The 27,384-nt window shown below is 36.5% G+C and overlaps 1 protein-coding gene and 1 long non-coding RNA gene across 5 annotated transcripts in view; one reads left to right on the top strand and one right to left on the bottom strand.

Moving 5' to 3' along the window:
* Window positions 1-27,384, top strand: part of IMMP2L (inner mitochondrial membrane peptidase subunit 2) — a 426,547-nt gene that overhangs the window by 142,679 nt on the left and 256,484 nt on the right. The window lies entirely within an intron of this gene.
* LOC125324528 lies at window positions 17,970-26,307 on the bottom strand. The gene is made up of 3 exons (XR_007203023.1): window positions 26,248-26,307; window positions 25,372-25,373; window positions 17,970-18,026 (listed from the first exon to the last, which is right to left on the bottom strand). It is a non-coding gene; the product is annotated as an uncharacterized LOC125324528 (long non-coding RNA).

Genomic DNA, 27,384 nt, shown 5'->3' with positions numbered 1-27,384 from the left:
AGGCACTACAACAACAATAGTGACAGGGCTATGTATAGTACCCATAGCTGTGCAACATAATATGAAGAGGAGTAATTTAGACATTAGTAGAGCTAGCAAATATTGTATGTTGTCAGGAATTCTGTCCACATTTAAGGGACAAGACCTCCTATGCTAATGACAGCAAAATTTGATTCTCCATGTATTGAAAGACAGGATGAATATCCTTTCCTCCAAGCTGCTTTTTCAAGTAATTGATTGTCCATTTCTCAGCCTGTTTTATGAATGCTCTAGAAAAAGCACTGTGACGTGCATAGCTTTTTGTTTGTCAAAGCAGAGGGTCTGTGCTCTCTCTTTTTTCAGCTGCAAGCCTTTCATGCCTTTGACAGGCAATGCCCATCAAGGAGTTTCTATCCAAATTCTAATTTTTGGAGTGAACAGCATTTCTTGCTTCTACTTCAACCTTGGGTTTCCCAGGTTCTCTGTAGTACTGAAAGCTGGCAATAAATATGTTCTGGCATGGTCTCTTATGTAGGAGCCACACAGAGTTTCCAGGAGTGGGCAGAGGAGCCAGTTAGGGCTACAGTTGTGTTTTATGCTGGGGAAGACAGGAAGCTGTTGAACAATGTAATATGGGTAAAAATTGTTATTTTAGCTGGCATTTAAGGCTTTTGAGGTTTCTTTGGTTATTCTGAAGATTGTCAGGAAGTAGTGCTAAAACTTGAACTTGAAGAATTTGCCTTTTAAATACTTTTCATCAACTTAAATTTGTGGACTTTTTATTCAAATAGAGAAATGTGTCTCTCAGACTGTCTTACTGTATAGACTTCTTGCTTTCTCCATTTTGCCATCGCTACATTGTGTTTTGCTGCCCTTCCCTTCTCCTTTCAACACTGATGTGTTCTACGTTTTCCACTTTGGATTAAGTGGATGATCTTTGGGGTATTTTGCACTCAGGTGTCACACAGAAGCCAGATTTCCTGCAAAGTTACGATATACCCCTCTAGACATCTCAGCTTCCTCTCCATTTTCCCACCTTATCCTTTTCCTTGGCAGTATTCTAAATTATTTTCTCTGCCATCTCCCACAGCAATAACTCCATGTCTTTCCCTGGTTGCCACTGCATTGTAACCGCTATAATACTTACAGTTTCCATCTAACACGTTGTATAATACCCACCACCACCATGATGTGAATTCCAACCCAACGGGGAGGAACTATGACATGGCTCCTCTGGCCCCAGGAGAATCCATGTGGAACATAGAATGATTCTAGTTATTCTGTAGTCTTCTCCCATGAGGGTATTTAATTTCAGTGTCTCCCCTGCTGCTGATTTTCCTTACATTTGAAAAGGCTTAACACCGTGAAACTTAATACATTGACATTTCATACTCCTCTGCTAAATTAGATGAAAATTGTTCAACAGATTAAAAGAAAATTTTCAGACAGGTAGATCTGTGGAGGTAGGCAATGAAATCATATAAGAGTTGATTCCTTTTTTACTTCGTGAATCAAATGCTGTCAATCTATCCATCTATCTATCTATTGATACGTCACTTTCGGCTTAGGTTTCTTCAGACTGAAAATTGCCCGAAGCTACAAAAATTTTCTAGGGTAGTTTGAATACACAGCTACATGTTATGCTTTTCACTAAATATTTTTGGCTGTTGTCAGAGAGGATACTAGTTTAGGTGAACAATCCTTATTTTCTTAAACTAAACTACATTTGAAGTGGTAAGACTGAGATTTTTTTTCCTTACAAATTGGACAGGAGACTGGTGGACAGATAAGAAAAATTATGTAACTGTGTGATAACTTACTCTGTTAGAGCTGGGCACCAAATTGGCCAAATTAAAGAACTGTTAGGGAAATACAAGGAAAAGAAGGATGAAAACAAAACAGGACTAGAACCAAAATCTACAGATAAATGCTTGAGGCTGACCACAAAACTAGAAGGTCTGGTCGTCTGGCCAGAGAGCCTTCAAAACTATTGTGTATTTTCAGTCTGTTATAAGCATTTTAATAACAATGTAAGTGTCTAGGCAGCTGTTTTTCATTTTTGAGCATTTTGTGAACAATAAACACAGTTCACAAAACTTGAGTGTGATAGGTAAATTGTTCCCTTTTTTACCACTTTATACCATTAATGGAAATGATGGAAAAAAAAGATCATTTGTTCTTCTAACTTAGGGAGTAGATTATTCTGTTACAGAAGTATTTTTATGGCTTTTTTGATCATTCTAGTTCTCCGTCATTTCACATACTGACAAAAACATTTATTCTATCTGTGTGTTCAATCTCTTTATTTTTTGACATTGGTCTCTCTCTGTTGGGATTCACATGTGTGCATATTCTTAGATTTCCTTTGTGCCTAAATATAGTAACACTGCCTGTTCTTAACCTATTTTCCCAGATTAAGTCCTTGTAGATTCAGATTCACTTTGAGGATTCCTGGAGTAAACTCTGCCTTTAGAGCTAAAAAGTTGACCCGTACTTATACTTTGCTCTAGTTATTCAGTGAACACCAGATATGTATACTTTATATGCATTTGTCATTTTGAGATGCTCTCTGTTTGCTATGTATTTTTGAGTGGTATGTGTAGGTTACTGTTGCTCTTCTGTCTAGCTTTCAAGTGGCATTTGTGTTATGTCTTCTCCATCTGAATGCTATCTTGTCTGGGAAGAATAATCATAATCTTACTCATAGTAATAACTTTTTTATAATACTTCATTTGAATATAATAGAAATTTGGATGAATATATGTTATCTTTTCTTGTCATTCAGCATTGATCCAATAAATCAGATACAGACATAATCCCTACTGGGCAAATTCTACACAGAGAGAAAATTTAATATAAACTGAAAATCATGCTCCCTGGTAAGTAGCTGGCACAAATATTAGGTGTCAAATAAATTTAAAAAGTCTTTTCTCATCTACCTAAAGATTTGTCAGAACTTTTACAGACCTAAAATTATCTTTATATATTTTTCTAAATCCCTAGATAAAGCACATCTCTGTAAATTGTGTAAATCTAGAAATTGTAAATCTACAAAAGGTATAAAAATATAATACTGAAATATTAATAAAATGAGGCTTGATGCAGAATTCTAGTGCGCTCTCATGGTTCCCTGAGAAGGCAAGAGCTTTGAAGAGAATCTGCCTTGACCATCTCTTTATAAGGTGCTCCTGAAAAAGACCAAAAAGTTTTTAAAGTCATAAATCCAGCCTATAGTGGGTAATTATTGATAGAGGAAAAAAAAAACCCCAAAACCACCACATAGCTAGCTTAGGCAAAACAACATAAGCAAGGTTTCAATATTACTCTTTCCATGCAAAGTGAGTCCTTGAAAGTAGGTCCTTCATTCATGGTTGGTTTCAACCACTACTTGACTTTCTGGGATTAAGAAAATTTTGAATCAATATCTCTGATCCTTTCTTTCTTCTCTGATGCCTGGTTGCATGTGCCCTGCTCCTTTGGCATGCTCTTCTCTGCCCTGCCATACCTTTCTGCCTTGGGACCTTCTGTCCCTTAATGTTCACTTGGCCACTATGATGGCATACTCTTCTCCTAGCTCCATATAATTTTATCTGCCTTACTGTTCTTGAAGAGACAAAGTAGACAATTAAGAACTGTCATGGGTTGACACTGGCCCGATGCCAGGCACCCGTGAGAGTCGCTTGCTCACCCTCCCCTGCCACACCTGGGCAGAGAGGGAAAAAAAATTGATGAAGTCGTCATTAGTTGAGATAAGGACCGGGACAAACACTTCAAGGGCAAACCAGGCTTAACTTAAAGTTACAAAGTGAACTTATTGCTAACAGAATCAGAGGAGGATTATGAGAAATTAAATAAGCCATTAGAACACCTTCCACCCCCAGCCTCTCCCTCCTTCCCACCGACAGGGCATGGGAGTTTGTGGTCAGTTCATCACCGAGATTTCCTTCCCCTGCGCAGGAAGAGGAGTCCTTCGCCTGTGAGACTGTGGGGTCCCTCCCACGGGAGACAGTTCTCTGTGAACTTCCCCAGCGTGGGTCCACCCTTACAAGCAGCAGCCACACCGCCCCTGCTGCAGCGTGAGTCCCTCCCACAGTCACACAGCCCTCCCAAACTGCTGCACTGTGGCTCTCTCTTTCCTCGGGGTGCAGCCCTCCAAGGACAGGCTGCTCCAGACTGGAAGCAAGGACCCTCTCTCTCCGCTGGGTCTCCCACGGGATCACAGCCTCCTCCAGGCATCCACCCACTCCAGTGTGAGCACCTCCCCCATGGGCTGCGGGTGGATCTCTGCATCCCCCGTGGATCCCCACGGGCTGCAGTGGCACAGCTGCTTCACCATGGTCCTCACCATGGCCTGCAGAGGAACCTCGGCTCCAGCACCTGGAGCACCTCCTGCCCCTCCTTCTCCACTGACCTTGGTGTCGCCGTGTTGTTGTCCCTTGCATGTTCTCACCACCTCCTCTTCTCTAACTAGAAGCAAAACCCTGTGACTTTGTTTTGATTTTCTTTTTAAATATGTCATCACAGAGGCATTACTAACCTCTCTAATTGGCCCAGATTTGGCCAGCAGCATGTCCATCTTTCAGAGCCATCAGAGATTGGCTCTGCTGGACATGGTGGAAACTTCCGGGAGGTTCTCACAGGAACCGCCTTTATGGTCCCTCCGCTACCAAAAACCAGGCTGAGCAAAACCAGTACAAGAACAACATAGCAGGTCACAGCTGTCACAGAAGTCATAATTTAAATGAAAAGTAATTTCAAAGTATAAAGTATATATTATATACCAGGACTGAAGTCCTGAGAAACTCATCCCAGTATGTTTTCTTGGAACACAAGAAATATGGTTCCATAGGCATTAAATAGATTTATAACTTAGCATAAAGTTGCTGATTCTAGTGTAATTCTTTATTTTGGCTTATTAGCAATAAATGGGTTCAAATAAATTCAGGAGGTAATTACAAGAAAAAGAAGATTATCAGCACACACCTCACTGAAAGCTGATATTTAGAAATGTCCATTATATGACCTAATGATTCATGTATGTAACTTGACATATTGAGATTAATCTACCATAGCAGTTAATATCTCTGCAAAATCTGGCTTAAGAACAACAGCCTTTGATGTTTGAGTATAATTCTTTGAAACAATATTATAACAGATGAAGAGTACCAGTGCTTTTGGTGTCACAATATGTGGAAGATTATTTACTGAATCTGTTACAAGGGAAAAAAGTCAACTACTAGAAGAATGTCCCACTTATTTTTACCATATCACTAACAATCAATGAAACCCCAACATAACTACAAGAGAAAGCATTGCAGATGATGTGTTTTATGGGGTTCACATTTATTTTTTCCCTCCAGTAAATGAATTTTAATAAGGAACTTTTTTAACAGAATAAAGACATAAACAGTATTTAAGAACAAAACAAACTCACATAAATCTGCCCAAACTGCAACATATGGAAGAAGCATCATGTGTTTCTTCCCCTGGTGAATCTCACTTCCAACAGATAGGCTTCCAGGGACTGTCTGAGTCACAAGTTACATTTGTATTGTTTTGTTTAATACCTCCAAATAATTCATTATCCACCCTCCAATAATTCTGGTGGCCCCTTTTGTTCCTCTTAACACTTTTGGTCTATAAAACATCCTGTGGTAATGAGCTTCTCATGGTAATAACAGTTGTAGTACTGATGTTGACAGTAATTCAAAGTTGTTTTGAAGTGGAAGTTTGTAGCAGACATGTCTAAATTTAAATACTGTGAGATTTTTTCCCTTGACTTTGCCATGTATTTGTATTTGCTGTCCTCTGGACCAGGTTGTTTTTGAAATTTGTTTATTTATTGGTTTACTGAATTGTCTATGCAGCACAGTAGAAAAGCAATAAGCAAAACTCAGAAAATAGTTATGTTCTTTTTAGTAAGTGTTAGTGCAATTTTACTTGTCCTTAGCATTGAGCTAATTTCCTGTCTGGCAGACGCTAGCAATATTTCACTTTTTCATTAAAAATAGAGAGAAGGAGAGAGAGAGATATAAAAAAATGTAAGTGAAGAAGATGTAGTAGATGGTATAGATTACGATACTAATTGATGCAGTGTTGTAACATGCCACTGGGATAGTGTATAAAGCCTTTTCTGCCTTTGAAAACTGCAGTTCGGCTACTGCTGTTTGGGTACATGAACAGTGGTAGAATTTACTTTTTCCCTAAGTTATTTGATGAAATTAAGATGAGAGGAAATGATCTTTCAGTTATATGAACTGCTCACTGAATCTACCAAATATCAATATATGATTCCTTCCTGGTGATTTTCCACTATAAAACTGGAAGCAAAATGAATTTTAGTCTTAGATGGAAACGGCTGCTGTCATGATGCTCCTCCCACTCCCTTCTAGCAAGTCACAGTTATAAATCATTTATCTCATATAAATTGCCATTCTCAAGTTTGTCCATCATCATGTTTTGGTTTTAGGGAGAGCTGTTAATGAGGGGCATTTCTTATTTTATGTTATGTGTTTGCATAAGTATTTCTGTAGTAATTTTATTTAAGAATGAAAATTTCATGTAAAGCCAGTGGAATTTCACTTCTGCGCAAGTGAAATGTGCTCAGGAAGTGCATTTCATTGTGTAAATAAGTGTCGTAGCAGTCAAACCCCTTTGACTGCTGGCCACTGCCTTCCTTCACCCTATTCACTTACTACTCTCTTTCAAATGCTTCAATTCATGTCAGATGCTGAATGAGCTCTTGCAGCACACCAAGGCGTCAGGAAGCTAACCTGGCCACCAAAACAGAAGTGCCTTTGATAACTTAGCATGCTAAAATTGCTCAGTAATGGGCCTGATGGGCATCAAAACCAGACAAATAGTAGGGAAGGGACATAACTAACCTGTAGCAAAGCTGGCTTTGAGGCATACCTTTGATATGTATTTGCTATGTTCAGTTTAGATCTGCAGCCCAAAGTACATGCTTGGGCTCATCCAGGTGGTAGTACTATTCAAAAAAGTATTTTTATCTGGTACTGTACAAAAAAAGGACTTCATTGATAAGGGATGACCTGCCTGAATCAGTTGATACTAATGAGAACTATGGGAAACCCAAGAGTTAGTTTGCCTCATCAGAAGCAGAAATGCAGCTGAGAAAGGATGACCTACATCAAGCTTGTACCAAAAATCAGTGTTTATTTTGTGGAAGAGGTAGGTCTTGTTTAAAGAAATTAATCTCATTTCTGGGTATTTGTTTAAATTGCATAGAAACTTCCCAGTACCTTGAACAGAGAAATCACTTTGAACCGGGATCAGAGGGCAAGATAGCTATCAGGTGTGTTGCTGTCACTAAATACAGAAACTAGTGCATTTTTGCAAGCTGTGCATTTTTGGCAGAATGAACTACTGCAGGCAAAGTGGAACGGTGCAATGGATTGTTGAAAACCACTTTGAAGGCACTAGGTGGGGGAACTTTCAAAAAATTGGGACCAGCATCTAGCAAAGGCCACCTGGTTAGTTAACACCCGAGGTTCCACCAATAGAGCTGGTCCAGCCCAATCTGAATCCCTGCATACGACAGATGGAGATAAGGTCCCAGTAGTGCATGTCAGAGGTCTGATAGGAAAGACTGTGTGGATAAATTCTGCCTCGAGTCCAGACAAACCCATCCGTGGGGTTGTCTTTGCTCAGGGACCTTTAAAATTTATCAAGTATTAGGGGTTCATAGACCCCACTCATGTCTTTGCCCAGGGGTTGGCCATTCAGAAATGGATTAAAGATGAGGGACTTCCTACCAAAAGCTTAAAGCCCTTCACTGTTTGGTGAAACTGTCCTTAGCAGAGGTCCAGTGCCTGGTTTGGAAACTTACTTGTGTGAGATGCTGGTTAGTGACAATTGCCTCATGCTAGCAACTGTTAACCAGAACTTTACTGGTATCCATGTTGAAAATTGGAATTTTTCCACAATTTAATTTCAATAAATGTTATAAAAGATAAACGACAACTTGGAAATAAACTGTATAAAATTTGTGTGTTTCCTTCCTGCCAGATTGCTTTCATTACAGAGTTTGGTCAGATACCCATCCAGTTCTAAGTGCCTAAGCATCTTGAATCCAGCCAGTTTTAGCTAATTAGTAATTCCTGTAAGTATGTTTTCTTCTATCAGGAAAACCATATGTTTAGGGACAGTTTTTAGTCTTCAAAACTGTACATGTCCTCCAAGTGCTTCTGGACTTTGTGTGTGATTATTGGAGCATTTATGTCTGGTGATAACTTTTCTGTTGTCAACCCCTTTTTGGCTAGTGGTTGTATATCAGTAAATGGGGATAGTATTTGCATGATTCTACCTGTTTAGCTCTAGTTACTGAATTCAAAAAGTGCAGATTTGAAAAGGTGAATTATAGGTGATTGCTTTTATGTATTAATGGTGCCTATGGAGGGTCTCATTAACACTCACAGCATGGAAAATTCCTGCAGCTATCCTACAGAGCACTGGAAAACATGACTGCTGAGCAGGCTTTATTGTTTATGCTTCATTTTTCTAATTTATTCTCTAAAAGGGTATTTTTGCAACCTCCATATGACAAATAAGATACCATATGGGAAAAAAAAAAGAACTGGACAAAGGCAGCAGGAATACTATTTTCTTTTATTTATCACAGGAGTGGTTTTTTACAATTTATTTTGGGAGTGAGGATTTAATTTTAATTGTATTCTGTGAATATTTAATTTCCAAGCTAGCATTTGGTATATTACTAGAGCAGCAATCAGTGATAAAACATCTTGTTGCAATATTCTCACTTGGGAAACTGAATTATATATGTACAATGAATATATATATTTTACCAAAGAGTTTTTTAAGTTATAACATGTTTTATACATGTTCTAATGAAGTTATTAAACCAAATCTAATGCTACTACTTCTTGTTGATATTTGAGGGCAATTTTGTAAATGTAAACTATTTTAATTTAATTAAAAATTATTTCTTTTAGAGCAAGAAGGAAAGATATTTTTACACTAAAAAAAGGGCTTACTTCCTTCTCCTATCAGTAAGAAACAGGATATACCCTGCAATTCAGTGTTTCAGTGTGTATATAGTAAGTGGCAAGGAGACCATTTTCTTCATTAGATACCATAGTGCTTTGGATTGTTATCTATGATAGAGTATCTACCGCCTTCTGTCTTGCAATTGCATTCCTTGATGTTTAGCTGGAAGAGCTAAATGGTTTTCCTGTGCTAGAAGTGATACTGTTGTTGCCCTGTGAAATAGCCAGCGCAGTGGTAAAGCAATGTTGGGCACACATTACGCTGAAGACATCAGTCTTCTGTGATCGACACACAGTGCATCCGTTCGTGAACTGGGAAGTTGTACCTGGCAGCTGAGCCTGTGGCTGGCATGCCACTGTATCAGCCACAGATCTGTACACAGGTTGCTGAAAACCTCTGCAGCATAACATACACTGACTTCAGATATAATCTTACCTTTTATAAAGATTTACTACTAGAATATATTGGGAATTTTTGAGTAGGAGTTTATTTTTTTGTGAGAGAGGAGAAGGGGCAGAAGGAAGGATGCAGACTGCTGTGTCCTTGGAGATGGTCATATTCCCTCTCAAGAAAACTGGAAAGTCTTGTGTTGACTCTAGCTTATCGTTCCTATTTTGTTTCATGTTGGAATTTTCTGTTTTGAATTCTAATATTTGCATGAATAGTTCAGGAATACTTGTGTCTCTCTCAAATGTGTCCTCTTTTCCAGCTTGTGAAATGTACCAGTTGTTTAACTGATTGTTTTTCCCTCCATGCATTTAATTGTGAATATTTCCTTGTGAAGGTTGTGTATTCAGTGTTAAGTATCATGATTTTGCAGATATATTGTTACTGGATAAAGTCACAGGACCTTTACTGATTGAATGCATGTGTGCTTATGTAAATAATCATGTGTCTTCATACATTTACAAATAATATCTTTACCTATGATTTTTGCTCTGATTTTTAAATGTCATGTTATTTGGCTTAAAAAAAAAAAAACAAAAAAACCCAACTCCTCAAATTTCATATAAATGAGAATTTGGAAACTAGATGTTGCCATCTGTAGTTGATACCATGAAAATGTATGTGAGGAGCCTTTTGATTCCAGGTTATTCCCTTTGCACTAACTCTTAATGTTCCATCTTGTATGTGTTGAATATTTTAAGGGAGAGATCAGAGAAGGATCTGCCAGAATTTTTAAATTCTATAGCTTGTGACTGGTACAATGAAGATGAGTCTATGGACTTAACATCCTCTGGGAAATTAAAACATCTGTCTGCATCTGTTCAAGAAAAGTGCAAAACCAAAGGTTTTGTGCCCCAATCACCAGAAAAAAAAAAAAAAAAGAAAAAAAAAAGAAAGAAGAAAGAAAAAAAAAACAACAACTCAGGTTTCCTAGGTCCTCCACTCCTCTTTGTTCTTACTATTTTACAGCTAGTAGCACTCTGAATGGATCATTGTGCTTGTAATAAGGCCTTTTTTCAGCATAGAGGAATTAAAAGATAAGGTTCTCTGGTCTCTAAAGCAGAAGAGATTGTGAAAGATGTGACACTTGCAAATGATCCCTGTCATTGATCATGACCTTCCAGGAACATTTTAAATATTCATTGCTTTAGGAAACAGGCATTTTGGTGCTTCTCATTCTTAAAGTCAAGGTTTTGTGGTGAGAGAAAAGGTGTAAAGCAATTCCAAAGAAAAATTCTATCCCCTCTAAAAAGTGTATAATATATTTTACGGGTTTTTTTGTTTTTGCTGGTTTTATTTTCTAGCCTATATTGGTATCCATAGGGCAATGACTGTAGTTTATATTTTTATATCCCACTATATCCAACGTAAAACTAGCAAGCTTATAAAGCCCAAGTCAGTATACACTGAAATGAAGGTGGGTTGCTGCCACCTAAAATACAGTTCTTTAATATATTTTTAATTGATTCTGCCACCATTTTTCCTTCATTGGTCTCAGGCAATTAAACACCCTCTTACTTTGATTCTTTTGGAATTACTACTCTTTTGCAATCTAATTTACTGAATGTATTTCTAATATTTATGATAAATGCTGAGAATAGCATACATCAAAAAGCTTATTTCACTCAGTTCAAAGAAATGTTTACTGGTGTGAATTTAATGGAGATTTTATAGGTCTGTAATTATGCAGTGATACAGAGTATCACTAGCCAAGTGTAGATAATGTGGTTTTTAAAAAATGCAACAGTTTTCTTGACTTCAGTAGTTTAGGTGTGCCACATCTTAGAGCTACTCAGCAGTGTTGGAAGAATTGAATTTTGCCCCCTTGAGAGCAAAGATAATATGCTTTTTTTTGCATTCATCTAATGAATTGTAAAATTTTGCTGAAGCAGAACAGCTGCTGTTCCCTGTCCTCCCTCCCCTACCCACGGGCATGATGGCCTCTTTTGTGTGAACTCACTGCCCCAGCAACAAGCCAGCTGTGCTTGCCAGTATCCCAGCCTCTGCAACAAATGTCAGATGTTTGTACCCCACGCCTTTGGACAATGTAGGGACATTGTTAAGAAAAGGACGTAAGAGGTGCTTCACTCTGCCCCTGATCATCAGGCAGCTCACTGGCTGCTCAGCATCTCTCTCTGTGGTCTATGGGTAGACTAGAGGAAAACAGCTTCAAAAGCCTGTGCGCCAAAATGTGCCAGCCCATTTCATTACACAGCACTGTGCTCTTGTTAGGGAGGGTGATGTTTCCATGCTCTCCTCCTCCACATTTTGTTGCCTTTACAGGTCTGATTGTCCAAGTAATGGCCTTCTTTAATGATAGATAGCTAAAAATAACTCTGGGAAAATATACAACCCCAGTCTGATTCCCTTGGGATTTATTTACAACCTAGCAACTGTGGTTCCTTATCTGGAATGAACTAAACCCCTTAATTTTAAGTTGGCCAGGACAATGTTGTTCATGGCTATATGGATAATTTACTGGTACCTTAAATGAGACAAATTTCACTCTTAGTAAACATACTCCTATTTCCTATATTCCTATATTCCTATATTCCTATTCCTTCCATACTTTGATTTAGATCAGAATAAATTTTGTGGTCTCTAATGAAGAAATACTCAATGTGTTTAATATTTTGTTTTTAAAAATGATCTGAGGTTTGTGTGAGATCAGCTTTTAAAATACAGATTTAAATTTGCTTGGTGTGGTGTGGATTGGCTCTTTTAGGAAGATGATGCCTCTTAGGGCTTGGAAGGTTGGAGAGTGTAAAGAATTGGCTGGGTTTGGGAAAAGAGATACAGTTTTGGCAGTTTTGGCAGAGTAAGTAAAGTGTTTCAGACATTTTTACTGATGGCTTTGCTAGGAGGCATATGTAACAGGGAATGGTAGCCAAAGGGGAATTGATCTCTGTATAGAACCTGGGCTACCTAACCAGGGAACTGTATATTCCTCTAATGTTAATTTTTCAGGATGAAATGCTGTCCCACTGAAGTCAGTGAAAAATGTTGACCTAGTAGAGATTTCTTTTCTTACATATTGTAAAAATCTTCTATAGAAGACTGTGATCTAACCTGAGTGTACCTTTGATATTTTATTGTTTCTGTCTAGCTGCTTAGTTTCCAGCTGTGTGTCTTGGACTTCTTGAACCATGCAAGGATTAAATATACTGCTTGAATAGCAAAAGTGCATAGAGAGGACCATGAATAAAATTGCGTGCTATCCTCTTCATCAATAGTGAGAGACATTTAATCTTCTTTGGAATTCATGCTCCAGCCATATGTAACTAACCCTGAATTTAGTGTAGTGAACCACACACTCATCCATGTAGCTGGTTTCTACCTGGGAGAGTCATTACTTATTGATGTTTCCCAGCATTAGGTCTGACCAATGAGTAGGAGAATATTTGGTATCCAGAAATAAAGGCATATATTCCAAAGTGTTAATTAAATTTAAAATTTTATTAACTATTTTTAGCAGTTTACTTGTGGACTACCTGTTTTTTGAATGTGTGTTTTCATTCTTTATCCAGATAGTTTTAAAGGAACTATATCAATTCTTGGATTTAATAGTCATTAATTACTCATTAAGTTTTCAGTCAGTGGTTAGGGTTTCTTGATTTTTTTCATATCTGCTAAAAAAAAAAAAAGGCAATAAACTATGGGTGAAATAGTTCTAGCAATTGCGTTTAGCCGGACTTATGAAATGAATTGATTATTGGAATATTCTGATTTGCAGCCATATCTACTAGTTCCTGGTGTCTCTCCCAGTATTAGTGAACAAAAATAATATTATGCCATAAATACCAAAGACTCTTTTTTTCTTCAACTAACTATATAGATGTTAAAAATACAACTTAAAAAATGAAGAAGTCTTAAGTTTGGTTAAGAATAGTGAATGCCTGAAAAAACTTTGGAGTACCTTCTTGCTGGAGCTTGAGATAAAAACCCAAGCCCTTCAGGTAGGCGAAATCTGTGAAACCTAGTGGATATGTACATTAAAAATGTGTGTGCTACACTGACGAGTTCAAAGGGCTTTTGATGACATAGAAGTTTTACTTACATCTTTACAGACTAAAGTCTTTCAGTGATGTAGAACTGGAAATGAAGTACCATGTGATGTTGAGGTCTTGAGCATAGAAACCCAGGAGTGTCTGTCAGTATTTAATGGCTGTACATTCTCTCTGCTAACCCTCTGCCTCCATTTGTTTACTAGAAATATTAGATGCTTTTTAGAGATTCTCAATTAAGTTAGAAGCTTGTTAGGCTTTTATCTACACTGTCTCCTCAGTGATGGTGCCACTCAGTCTACTTTTATGTAGGCTGAAATTTACATGGTGACAGCTTTCAGATTCAGAACCACTCAGTCGGAGCCAGCAATGCTCAGTTAGGGTGGCGACTCTTGCAAAATAGCCTAATGCTTTCAGGCCAAAAGCATTCTTTAAGCTATGTGATATCATTATTCTGTCATTCCCCCACCCCTTTTTCTGCATTTTCACTAAATATAAATTATCCAACATAGACTCAGCTATAAGAGGAAAAGGTTACATTTTTTTAGTTTTAAAAAAATGTGAGCAAGAAAATGGCATCCTGTTGTCAGATCGCACATCTGTGTCTATTGCATATTATAATACTGTTTGTTATGATATTCAGTGGTCCTCTGATCAACAAATATAGTTACAAATATTCTGTAAAGAGAGCTTGAAATCCCACCATTATCTTTTGAATCTGTGGCAGGCATTTTTTACCTGCAGGCTGCTTGCTCATGTGAAAGCGAGCACATTTTACATTTAAAAGCACTTCAGCTTTTTGCCTAGAGTGAGTTTCTCTTGCAGCTGGCAAAGTCAAGATGACCTCAAGGCTTTAGGAATAAATATGTTTGCTATGTTTTCATTTTACTAAGTATGGAAATTGATAAAAAAATTGTCTTCTAAAAAATAAAACACCAAATATGCCCCGAAATGAAAACAACCACAGATTAAAAATAACTTCTGTCTGATATGCCATCTGTATAATATCATGTAGCATATTTAATTTTTTAAAAATCTAATTTATGCTTATAAAACATGGTTGCAACTCTTCAACTTTTAACTCAGCTTAATCTCTCTGTTTTTTAGAGCTGTGTCTATAAGTAAAAACACTCTGGGATGGGTTTATCCCCTCATGGATACATGGTTAACATTTGTGAGATTAATATTTTAATTTGGCCTTTTATGAAGAGGAGCAAGATAAAATTTAACTGTTCAGTCAGCAGTGAATAGTGTTTATATAGTGAAGTTTGCTATTTTGTTGGGCAGACGCAGTAATCAAATCAGTGTTTTTTCTTGATTTGATTGTGATTGATGGAGGAAATGTCAAAAAATGCAATTAAGGAAGAGAGGCTGTTACGTTCTTTAGAACATGAAGCACAGTGTTAATGTATGTATTTTCCAACAACAGAGTGTGTAGTATAGATTCCTTGTCTTTAAATTTCCATTAATTTTTGTTGTAGCGTCTTTATGGAGTTTTGATAAGGCCATTGATGTAATTGTGTTGCATAAAACTTGTATTTCATTCAAATATTTAGACTGTTGTTTCTGTTTGAATGCCTTTTCAGTCTTCAGTATTTTTTTTTTTTAATAATAGATTGTGGTTTGATTTAAAGTGTATAATGATTTTAAACTTTCATAAAGGCCATTTTAAAAATCTGAGCTGCATGGTAATTCAATTACTTCTGATACTGATTAGGTGAGTGTGTTTGACTGTTAGAAAGCTGTTTTTCCTCTAAATTCTATTGATTTAGGCAGCATACTCTAGACAGTAGCAGTGGACTCCATTTAGTGTTGCAACATGCTATGTTTCTCATCTATTATGCTTTATTAATATATTTTACTTATTATCATTTTGTCTAGAAAAAAATATATTTTTTTTAATATGAGTCCAAATCATATTCCTTCCTGTCTTCTTGGGTTCCGAAATGGGATCGCCTCTTTGAGGCAACTGAGTTTCTTTAGGTACATATAGCTTATCAAAAATAATTTCTAAATATACCACTATGTTACAGCTAGTGGTCTGAAGTACATTATGCAGTGTCTGTGCTAACATGACTATGCTATCTCAGCAACTGAGCACATTTAGAGCTATTTTAGTCATCTTTTTGATCCACTGTCAGAAGAAAATTACTTGCAAAAAATTAATGTTACAGGTTTCATTTATCTGTATTAAATGTGTACCCAAAAAAGTAGACTGTGTATCTGCAGAAAGGAGTTAATTCCTTAGTCATTGTTATTATTTTCAACGAGGGCATAGTTCATAGAATTCTCAGGCTATTTAAGTTCTGATGAAATGGACTGCCTCACTATAACTTCAAACTTCTGTTCATGAATTCATGTTTATGAATTTTTGTTTTGTTTTTGTTTGTCTGGTTTTCTTAATTCCGCAACACTAGAGACAAGAATATTAATGAAACAAGGAAGTATCTCTGTGAACTTAAAAAAATTGTCAAGGAAACAGCCAAATAGATTGTTCACTATTATTTAGTCAGTTAAAAAATATGAATTAGCAAAACATTGATGGCCAGGTTTAAGAAGATATTTCTGTGCCTAAATGCATGAATAGGAAAGTAGCATCCGGTTCAGTTCAAGACAGGCAACTGTTTGCTGTTTGCATATGAGCTTTCTCAGCTTTCACTGTGTCTAGGGATGACGTACTCCATGTCCAGGCTTAAGAGCAAAGCCTTCATCATTCCTGTTAGATGATGAATTAGCACAAGCATGTTCATGTGTCTGCTGTCAGGGAGAAGCAAGAACAGAGCAGGTTTTTGAGGGGGACAAGCTAAGAGCACGCCGTGCCCTCCCTGAGAGGTGCAAACATGGGGGTAGAGCCAAGATCGGGTATCATGGTCTGTCGACAGCACCAACACAACAAGTGATGAGCTGGGGCCAGAGTCCCGTCAGCAGCAAAATCTGATGGGACCAGAGACAGGTCTGGAGACGGGCTACAGTAGGAGTGTCCACACTTTGAGAGGGCTCCGGGCATCTGTCCTCAGCATGGCTGGGGCAGTGACTGCAGTAAAATGAGGCTGGGACAGAGTAAGGGGAAACCTCAGGGAGGCAAGTAGGGACATGAAGACCGTTGTGTGCCCTCAGGGCCCAGACATTTGTCTACAAAAAAAAAAAGGCAGTGCACTATTAACAGTCTGATGATTGTATTTGTTAAGTGTACATTTAGAGACAAATGGCATCTTGCTTTTTTATCACATCATGTAAATCAAGTTTCTTAAAAAAATTCCCATAGAACTAGCAAATGTGAGGTACCAGTTTTTGCCCTTCGGTATAGCAACTTGCTAGTAGTTCTGAGGCATATATCAACACAGGATTTAGTAGTATCTGGTCTTTTGAACACAAATTACAATGCCAAGTTTTAAAAAGCAGTTGAAAAACAGGTTGTTAGTCCCAGCAGGCTTTTTTTAAGCACTCAGGGTTTTGTAAAAGGGGGATTCTTTAATGACCCCTTCTGGCATCTTTGTTTATGTACATAGATTAGATGGATTTAAGAATTTGCTTGAGTAGAATCAGAGAGGTCATGAGTTACTTCTGCTGATCTTGTTTCCAAAACAGCCCAAATGACACACAGACATTTTAAAACTAGAAGCATAAGTTACCATCTGACCTGTTCAAGTCAAAACAGATATACATCAGAGATTTTAAATAATGCTGATAGCTTTGTCTGGTGATATTTTTGCTCAGGAGTTGACAAGATAAGTAGACAAATCCTAGATCTTCTTCCAAAATTATAGTAAGGTTATAAAAATCAATTTCTTTGCTTCAAATTTTTTTGCACTTCTGGAGAAGTAAAAATATATGGAGAGTCATATTAAGACTGAAAAAAATGTACATGGACCATTAAATTAGGGAGTACAGAAGATTATCTAGGGCTTAATTGGAAAAATGTCACTATTTTCCTTTCACCTGACAGTGATGAGAAATCTCTGGCATTACTGAAATCTCTGGCATCGCTGCCTAGATCTCTGTACCTTTTGACAGTGGTGATCTTTCAGCTTATGCATTTCCATTTCTTATACCTAAATCCATTTTTCATTTTCTCATACATGAAAGCATACAGGTTGGGGATTATTGGTGTAGTTCTATTACCATAAAAGTTAAAATGTTACTGATGAACAAGTAAGGATACAGAAACTCAAGAACTAGTGATATCATGAGTGTTTTGCTTTGTCAGTGACTTTTTATCATTATTATTAATTTCAGTAATATATACTTTAAAACAATCCCTGTGCATATAAAATTCACAGAAGAAATGTTTTTATTTTGCTCTGCTTCATTTTCTTCGGCTCAGAAGTGCTCCAATGTCAAACTACTAACTAAAGAAACCCAAACATGTCCATGCCCAAGCTATGCACTTTTCTTGTGGATCTTCATTGATTTTGAAATTTTGTGTGCTGATTTCATTGCTGTGTTTTCAGCCTGAAAAAACAATGATATGGAAATGTTCTTGTTTCTGGGATCATATTTATTTCATAGAATCATAGAGTCATAGAATGGTTTGGGTTGGAAGGGACTTTAGAGATCATCAAGTTCCAACTGGCCCACCATAGGCAGGGAACCTTCACTTCCATTTATTTCTGAACTTATTAACTGGAGCAGCAGGTCTTCCACATGGTAATGCAGTGTGGTCACATCAGCAGGACTCTGCAGTTTGCTGTTCTCAGCTAGAGTTCTGTGATTGAATTAATGTAAAGATCGCACTGAAGGGTTTATATGCTCATTCTCAAGATAATGCTACATTACAGCAAAGATACAATACTTCAGTCAAAGAGAAGGAACCTTCCTGAATCAGATAATATGATGGCTGGGTAATTTTGTGTACAGAATAGCCTACTTTGTCGTATTGTTGTTACAACAAAGAAAAGAAAAGCAAATAAAATACTGCTTACTTAAGGTTAAGTCCTCTTTTATATGTGCTCTTTGAGTTTGTAAGATAGAAGTTTCTCCCATGGTAACTGTACATCTCTAACGTGGCTATTATTTCTAGACACATGATGGATAGCATTGAAACATTCAATAAATAGAGGATTTACCCTTCTAGTACATGGAAAAATATTTCCTTATCGATGCCTTTGATTTAGAAATACCCGATATTGAGAAAGTGTAGTATGAATGACTGTCTGCTCAGAGAAATGAAAGAATATCAGTAGTAATGGTTGTAGTTTGCAAGACTAGTTTCTACTCTAATGATGTGAAGGTTTACAGTGTAGTGACCTATAAAACTGGCTCCCATCCAAACCTCCTGTTTCACAGTTGCTACTGGACTGTTTGCCTAGCAACATACTTAATGGACCCGTAGGGAATTTAGACTTACAGCTAAATGAGTGTAGAATGCTGAAGAGGAAGACCAACAGTTTAGGTATAGGAAAAAGGAAGAGAAGAAAGCGTTTTGTCTGACAGAATCCTGAAACAGAAACAGCTCCTTTAACTCGCTCTCTAGATATATATTAAAAAGTTCTTACTATAAGGGTAGGAAGGTAAGCATCTCTTAATTTTATTATCCTAAAGTCTTTATCTTATTTTTTGTTATTTTTTTTATTTTTATCCCCCCTCACTCTCCCAAATTTAATGAAGTCTTGGATGAAAAGAACATTTGAAAGTAAAATGAGTGAGGAAAAGAAGATAAAAAAAGCCTGGCAGAAATAAGCAAGGATATTTCTGTTGATAATGGATGTCCTTGATTCTATTTGTCAGTCCTTCAAGAAAGCTGCTATCTAATAAAGGTTTTCTATGAGCCTGACTACTAAATTAAAAAGGAAGAAACACGTCTTTAAATGTTCTATGTGGTGTCTTAGGTGATGTCTTAAATACAAATCAAAACAGAAATCAATTCTGTATATGGGGAGGTAATACTTTTAGACAGCTGAAATCTAAATTAAGTTTTAGTTAATCTTTTTTCTGAATCTCCTAGATACAAATCCGCGTTTGTTTTTCAAAAGGCATGTTCTCTAATTTTTTAAAACTTATTAAATGAGAGGTTTTGCAGAGTTTAAAGTGACAGATAGTGGCAGATATTGTTTGGAGGTTATTTGTATTATTTTTTTTCACAAAATATTAATCAGTTAAACTAAAAATACAACACCTGTTTTGCTGTGATCTTTTGACCCTGCATTATAACATTGTAAGAAAAGGTTCTCCGTATTTTATTTTTTTAATTTTAAAAACCTTACTGTTTGAACTATATGCTATAGTTCAACAGTAATTTGAGCTCAGGGACTGAAGTTGTGTGATTTGTAGGATGTAGACTAGATTATGGCAGTAACTTAATGTCACTTTGAAAATCTATTAGTACTATTGTAAGATAATCATCAAACTCATTCCATGCAGAAACAACTCAGTTATAGGGCAATATTATTTTTCATGCAGTGCTGAAAAAACCTGTCCGTAGTACTTCAAAGTTTTGCTTGGATCTGAAAATGGGCTGCTTTCATTAGGCATGGAGTCAAAAGGCAAAAATGCCTACTCCTCTTAGTGTCCTCTCTGCAGGTTGTGTTCACTGCCCTCTTTAATACCTAGATTTCCTTGTGAGGAAGCCAGAATGAATAAGTAGGAAACCTGAACAGATTATCCAGATTAGATTATGGATTATCCAGGTTATTTTTTTTTCTTATGGATAGCTCAGAACTGACTATGATTGAGAAAGTCTTTTCCCTTAAGAGCTATTCCCAGCACTTTTGGATCCAGGCTATCATAAATGTGGAAGTTATGCCTTAGATTTAGCTTGTCTTATTTGCCCCCCTGCAGCCTCCCCCCAGAAATTTTCCTTGTTTGTTTTATTGATTTGTCTTCACATGAAGCTAAAGTGGAGCACATAAACATTCTGTTGGTTTTAGTATTTTAATTACTATTATCTGAGAAGGGTTACCTAATTTAGTATCAAAAATACACCTACTCTTGAATCTATTTAGCTAAAATATCTTTGTAGAGAGAAAACATTCCCTGGAATAATTGAGTCATACAATCATATAAGTAGGAAATGACCTTTCAGATCATTGAGTCCAGCCATTAACTGGACTGACAAGTCCACCACTAAACCATGACTCTAAATGCCACATCCACATGTGTTTTGCATACCTCCAGGAATGGTGACTCAACGACTACCCTGGGTCCAATGCTTGACAATCCTTTCAGTAAAGAAATTTTTTCCCAATACCCAATTTAAACCTTTCCTGGTGCTACTTGAGACCACTTCTCCTTGTCCTATCACTTGTTGCTTGGGAGAAGAGACCAACACCCACATTGCTGCAACCTCCTCTCAGAGCTGTGAAGTCTGTTCTGAGCCTCCTTTTTCCATGCTAAACAGCCCTCAGCTGCTCCTTATAGGACTTGAGTTCCAGACCCTTCACCAGTTTTGCTGCCCTTCTCTGGACACGCTCCAACCCCTCAATGTCCTCCTTGTATTGAGGGGCCCAGAACTGGACACAGCACTTGAGGTGTGGCCTCACCAGTGCTGAGCACAGAGGGACAATCCCTGCCCTGGTCCTGCTGACCACACTATTGCTGATACAGACCGGGATGCCACTGGTCTTCTTGGCCACCTGAGCACAGCTGGCTCATGTTCAGCTGCTAGCATGTGCTGGCTGTCAAACAGCACTCCCAGATCCTTTTCAATTGGTCTGCTTTCCAGCCACTCCGCCCCTAGTCTGTAGTGTTGCTTGGGGTTGTTTGTGACCCAAGTGCAGGACCCGGCACTTCTCCTTGTTCTACCTCATACAATGTCCTTGGCCCATTGATCCAACCAGTCCAGATCCCTCTGTAGGGCCTTCCTACCCTCCAGCAGATCGACATTCCCACCCAGTTTGGTGTCACCCGCAAACTCACTGAGGGTGCACTTGATCCCCTTGTCCAGATCATTGGTAAAGGTAGTGTTGTGAGATTCCTTATAAAGATACCCATGTTATTTAGTTTTCAGCACTTGATGACCTAAATAAATAAATAAATAAATATTTCCTCTGCTCTTTTTTAAAGTTAGTCAATGCTCTCTAATATTTTTATATTCTCAGCATCATGGAGGAAAATCCTTTTTTGTTTTCTGTAAACACTGTCAACTAGCAGTACACTTTGGAAAAATGTACACTGAATTCTGAATTTCTGGTGTTTTCAAACAGAAAGTGGTTTCATTTCCATGTGCAGAACAATGTGTTAGTGTGACTGACAGTTTAGTGTGTCTGCAGTTATTTCCTTCAGAACAATACATATATTAAAAATCAATTTGTAGGCTGATACAATACAGAAAAATGCCATGATTGATGGTCCAAGGTGGTCTGAAAAATTTAGAAATGGACATAAAGACTTCAAAGAAGATATGTGAAACAATAAATTAATAAACTTTTTAGAGTTGTCCTAGGGAAGACAAAGAGAAGCCCAGTCAAGCTATGAAGTTAATTTGAGCAGGATGATCTCCACATGTGTCTACAAATCAAAATTCTGTGATTAACTACCAGTAAATTTATATTAAAAAAACCAAATCTGTATTTTGTTTCTCCAAAGCAGCATCCATTTTAGTGATTGAATTAAAATATTTCTATTTAGATTAATCTAGCCATACATAATCCCATATTAAAAATAAGTGATTCATGAAAGGTTTGCAGGAAATTAAGCTAGAAAATATCTACGACAGTTGACATTTAATAGCACATAGAAAGGATTTTTCGCATATTTTGGCTTAATCAAAAAGTTACAGCTGTAAACTGGGGTCACCTTTTGCTTCTGTAGTTGGTCAGTCTGCTTAGTAATAAAATACTAATACAAATAGATTGTTTTCTCACAAGAATTTCACATGGGATTTATTTCCTTCATCAGATGCTTTTTCTTATTTAGCTATTCTATATAATAAAAGAGATATATAAATAATTTACTGTTCTAAAATTTATTGCTCTAATCATGACACTGGTGTATGACAATACCGCATCTTATTTTGTATTATAAATTGCTGTGCCCAGTAGTTACAATAGAACAATAGAACCATAGTGATGGCTTTAGTTTATGATCACAGCACTAATTTCATGTTGCTGTTGCAGAATGGTTTTTGTCATAATTTCTTGTTTCTTTTTCACAAACTTTTCTTCTTTTGATATTCTATATCCGCTTCCTTCCTTGTTAAAAAAAGACCAAACAGGTTCTTTTAATAACTGCAGTTATAGTTGGAGCAGAAAAACAAGATTTGGCCTTTTGCGAGATGCAGCTCGCAAGCCAGCACAAATTGTATGAATACAAGCATTTCAAATAAAAAACTATGAAATTTTGAAGATTATGAGAACAGTTCAAATGAAGAAAAATTAAATCATGCAGATTTTATGATTTCAGAAGAGACAGAGTAGATCTAAATTTTTACATTATTTAAGAAAAAAAGCCAGACTCATTGCTACAGTAAGACTTTCTCAAGATGAAGTGACATCTTAAGTTTTCCCAAGGAAATGTGACAGGCTCCATTAAAATTGCCTTATTGCTATTGATTTTGTACAGATGGTACTCATATACTGGGATAGTGATTCTAAGATTAGACTGGAGAGATCAGATAAATGAATGAGTAAGGTTGAGAGATTGTTTTCTCAGTATAGAAATTCAGTATGTAAGTTAATATCTTATTATAATGTTTGGGCTGTTTAGGAATGACACTACTGAATAAGAGAAAAATTTCAAATGTAATAGCAAATTATTTTAATAAGAAAGTAGCATGGAAGGCTGAAGAACTCCAGAAAAACAGCCAAGGTGAATAGGCAGGCTAATGGAATGTAAAATTCATTAGTAACAGCTGAATAAAGAAGTAGTAAGCTGAATTACTCTAAGAGTTCCTAAGTGAATTCATTAAATTTATTGCCATACAGTCAGGTAGAATGATGAATACAGAGAGAGAAATTTTCTTGAGAAGAGAGATTTAAAAACTGCAACTATTTCATTTGGTCAGTAGATGAATAAAAAATGTACTCTGGAGAAGTGTTAAAAAATAATGATTGTTACAAAGAAGGTAATGGAATTGTGCTGGTTGCTGCTTCTGGAAACACGACAGCAAAGATAACTGAGAAATTCAAAAGCCACAAAATTCTAAACTCTGTAATTTATTAATTAAGTTTGTCTTTTCACATGTGTACTTAACTTCTGGAACACAGCATCACTTGAGGAGAAATGAGGAGAATTACTCAGATATAAAATACTGTCTTTGTTTGCTTATTCCTCCTGCTTTCTTTTCTGGGACAAATTCTGTCAAGTGCAGATACACTGGCAGCTGTAAATAAGTGGCCTTTAGCAGACATGTTATGCCTGTGTGGCTCTCCGGTCAAACTGAAGCTGCATCTGAGTCTGTGTGTACTTAACCATACATAGGAGGAATTGGTGAATATATATTTGTACAGCATAAATGCCATTCCTTAGAGGAAAGCAAGAAAAAATTAAATTTGTACTAGGTGGTAAATTCGGGGGTGTTTAGCATGTGCTATTTATTAGTATAAACTCCTTAGCAAGAGCTTTTCTTTAAAAAAGTGATTTAAAATAAAAGATAAACTCCGATTGGCTAGAATTTCATTAATTTTCCTTGTTATACAAAAGGTAGCACTTTGATTTCATGGTAAGAGTAGTGTTTGTGTAGTCATTCTGCAATAAAGTAGTCATTTTGTGAATATAAATAAATTAAACACATGCTAAAGATGCAGAGCGATAATTATGACCCATTCTCAAGATAAAAACCAAATATTACAATCTTTTTATGTCATCTTGATAATAGTAGACACTGGGTTTTTTGAAGTTTTCCTAAGCCTCTCTTGTCTTATGTAGTCATTGTATGTCACTTTATCAGAACAAGAGAGAAAAGATTCAGGGAGATTTACAAAACACTGATGGGTTTGAGACTCATTCTCTTCAAAGTAATATCTTCCTCTGGACTAGTTAATTTTAATTAAAAGTCTGAAAAAGTTTCATGAAATTGCTTATTCTTTTTTTAATGTGTCTGTGTTGCTTAGCTTGCATATTGATAGCTAAGCTGATACCACTGAATTCATACCTTTGTGGAATTAAATTTCAGTGAAATAGATTTCAAAGGCTAGTTCCATTTTTGTAGCATCCTTGTAGGCGATATAGAGTGTAAGGCTTTTTGCAACATCAATTTTAGGCTAGTAATTAAAGTAGTTAATTTTATAATAACTATTACTGTAACCCATGTTGCTAACCTTTTCAAACTCTCTATAAAAAAATCTCTGTTCTTCAATGTAATTACAGTTACTTGGTTTCTCATATGGCCATTTTCGCCTTTCCTGCTCTTTGTCCCTTGCTTGTAGAAAAATCTCCTGGCATGCTATGATATTAATATATTTGAAAAAGAAAAGGTGTTGTATGGCAGCTTAACTGACTGTAAATATAACAGCTATTGTTTTTTTGGTGTTGATATTGAATCTAACAATCCATGTAGAATAAGTACTTGCATATTGCCCAAAATGCTTTTCCAAGCTGCATATAGTTCATAAGACACTTTTTTCTAAAGCATGTCAGTTTTTCTGGTGTGTCTGAAATTCACCTTTTCCTGAATTTTAGGAATGAGAAATTTATTTAGTAAGGTTTTCCATTGATAAAACTGCTGGAGCATTTATGTACTCAGAATCTTTTGAACACTTGACTAGCTCATATTGGATATAGTGGTGCTTGATTTCTACTCTAACAGAAGTTGATAGAGCAAATGATGCAACTACCACAGCACTCCAGTTCTGAGTTTATAGGCACTTACATGCCTAAGTATGTGCTAAACTTTATTCTAGTATCTAGTCTTAAAGTCAGTGATCGCTAGACTAAAAATGTGTGAACATGCCCTTACATGAATTAACCTCATAAGCATAATTTAAATGCTGATCTTTGTTGGTTTTGTTGTTTTAAATGAGGGAATCAAAGTCGTAACTTCTATTGTTTGTTGTAGTTATTGGTTATTATAACTAACAATAATGTATGCTACAGGACATATGCATCTGTAATTTTTTATATGTAACAAGAAGGGAAGAGATTGTGAATGACTCATTCTCCTATGAAATGATCAGGAATCAATCCTTTGGCTTTAAATAAAAGGAAGAAAACAAGTATGATCTAACTAGTAGCTCTCATTCTGGAGAGAATTGTTCAGTGTAACATCTTGAGGCAATTAGAAAAATGACATCTCTAGTACACAAAATTTGAATAAGCAGTAGAAAATATGGATCTTTCTCTCCTGTTTTTAACTAGATACACTATATTGTGTTGCACACAAGGGAAAAATATCCATGTACTTTATAATGCAGTAAATCATGCTGAGTGGGTATGAGCAGTCATTCAGTGAACAATTGATTTTACAGTATTGTAGACTGGGTTGGAAACTTGGGCATTCATTGCGCTATATGCAATTAAAATTTGTATATAAATTTCACATTAAAGTGGCTGTTTTATTAGGAAAACATTTTAAAACTGACACTAGACCATCTTAATGTGGAAGAGGTTCTTTTACCAATATCTACAAATCAGTTGAAGTGTGAAATCTGTGTAAGAGTGAAGTATATAGAAAAAAAATTTAAACAAATTTCCAAACATTTTGACTTCCTGCATTTAAATAAGTAGTTAAGAACTATGAAAAATCTTTAAGAGCTTTGATATTTCCTAGAGTAATGTGAAACATTTAATAAGTATTCTTTATGGTTATTATTTTGACTATATATCAAAGTCTTAAGCTTTCATAGAGTTTAAAAAAACCCCAAGAATTATAGAAGGGTTCGGTTCAAAGGGAGATTTAAAGGACATTTATTTTAACCCCTTTGCAATGAGCAGGGACATCTTCAACTAGATGAGGCTGCTCAGAGCTCTGTCCAGCCTGACCTTGAATGTTTCCAGGGAAGAGACACCCACTACCTCCCTGGGCAACCTGTGCTAGTGTCTCACCAAGTTCATTGTAATGAATGATCAGTTGAATGCTTGTTTAGTATGAAATTACATTAAATAAGTTGAATTTGCTGGTCTGACTAGTATGGACCAGGTAGAACCTGAATCTGCAAGAGAATGGAGATTTCCTTGTCACTTAGCTATCTGATATTTTATTGTGGAATTAAAAGGTCGATTTTATGGAGGAGACTACACAAGTCAAAGGTTTTGAATAAACATGGAGTTAAATATTACAAGTTCTTCCATCATTAGCAATTTGACAAAAGGAAGGAATTGCTGCTGTAGCATGATTCACTTGTTAGTTTGAGGAACAAGGATTAATGGAGACCTATATGACTCAAGATTTTAAGAAACAGATGCTCTAAATATAATTAAGTCATTGACTCTCATATTTTCCATTCAGTTTCTGAGGCAAGCTAAGAAAGTACCAGGAGCAGGGATGAAGTTAGAGTCTGGCAAGTGCTTTAGGAGAGGATGTCAAGATCTTGGGCATCAGCTGTAGATGTAGACTACAGAAATAGTCAAACAAATTTACTAAACTTTTCATGAGAGGAGGATACCAAACTCGAGTCAATGTGTTTGATTATTGTTATAAATGAAAGAACATAATAATATCAGAAGGTAAAATGAAAATAGCTGCTTTTTAAAAAAAGTTAATTAAGGTGTGGCTCTCCTGAATTGGTTCTTTAGGACATTTTGACCCTGGTTGGTGCTGTCAATTTGAATGATTATTAGGATCTCAAAGGTGGAAGAACAGGTTGTTCACTTTAGTAACAGACAGTTCTTTTGCCTGTGGTCAAAAAGCAAATTATTTCAGTGGTGTAGTATGTTTGAAGTCCTAGAGAAAACTAGTCAAAGTGTTTGTCAGCATACGTCAGATCCAATAAGCCTACCCCTGATCAATTCTTATTGCCTGTGGTGGTGATGCTGTGGTGAGAGTTTATTTGGCGCAGTACAGGGAAAAAATGTGAATAAGTTTGGGAAAGTTCTCTAATGAAATATTTTTAAT

This window comes from Corvus hawaiiensis, chromosome 4, assembly GCF_020740725.1.
Source record: "Corvus hawaiiensis isolate bCorHaw1 chromosome 4, bCorHaw1.pri.cur, whole genome shotgun sequence".
Taxonomy (NCBI): domain Eukaryota; kingdom Metazoa; phylum Chordata; class Aves; order Passeriformes; family Corvidae; genus Corvus; species Corvus hawaiiensis.
This window is presented reverse-complemented; position numbering and strand designations above follow the sequence as displayed.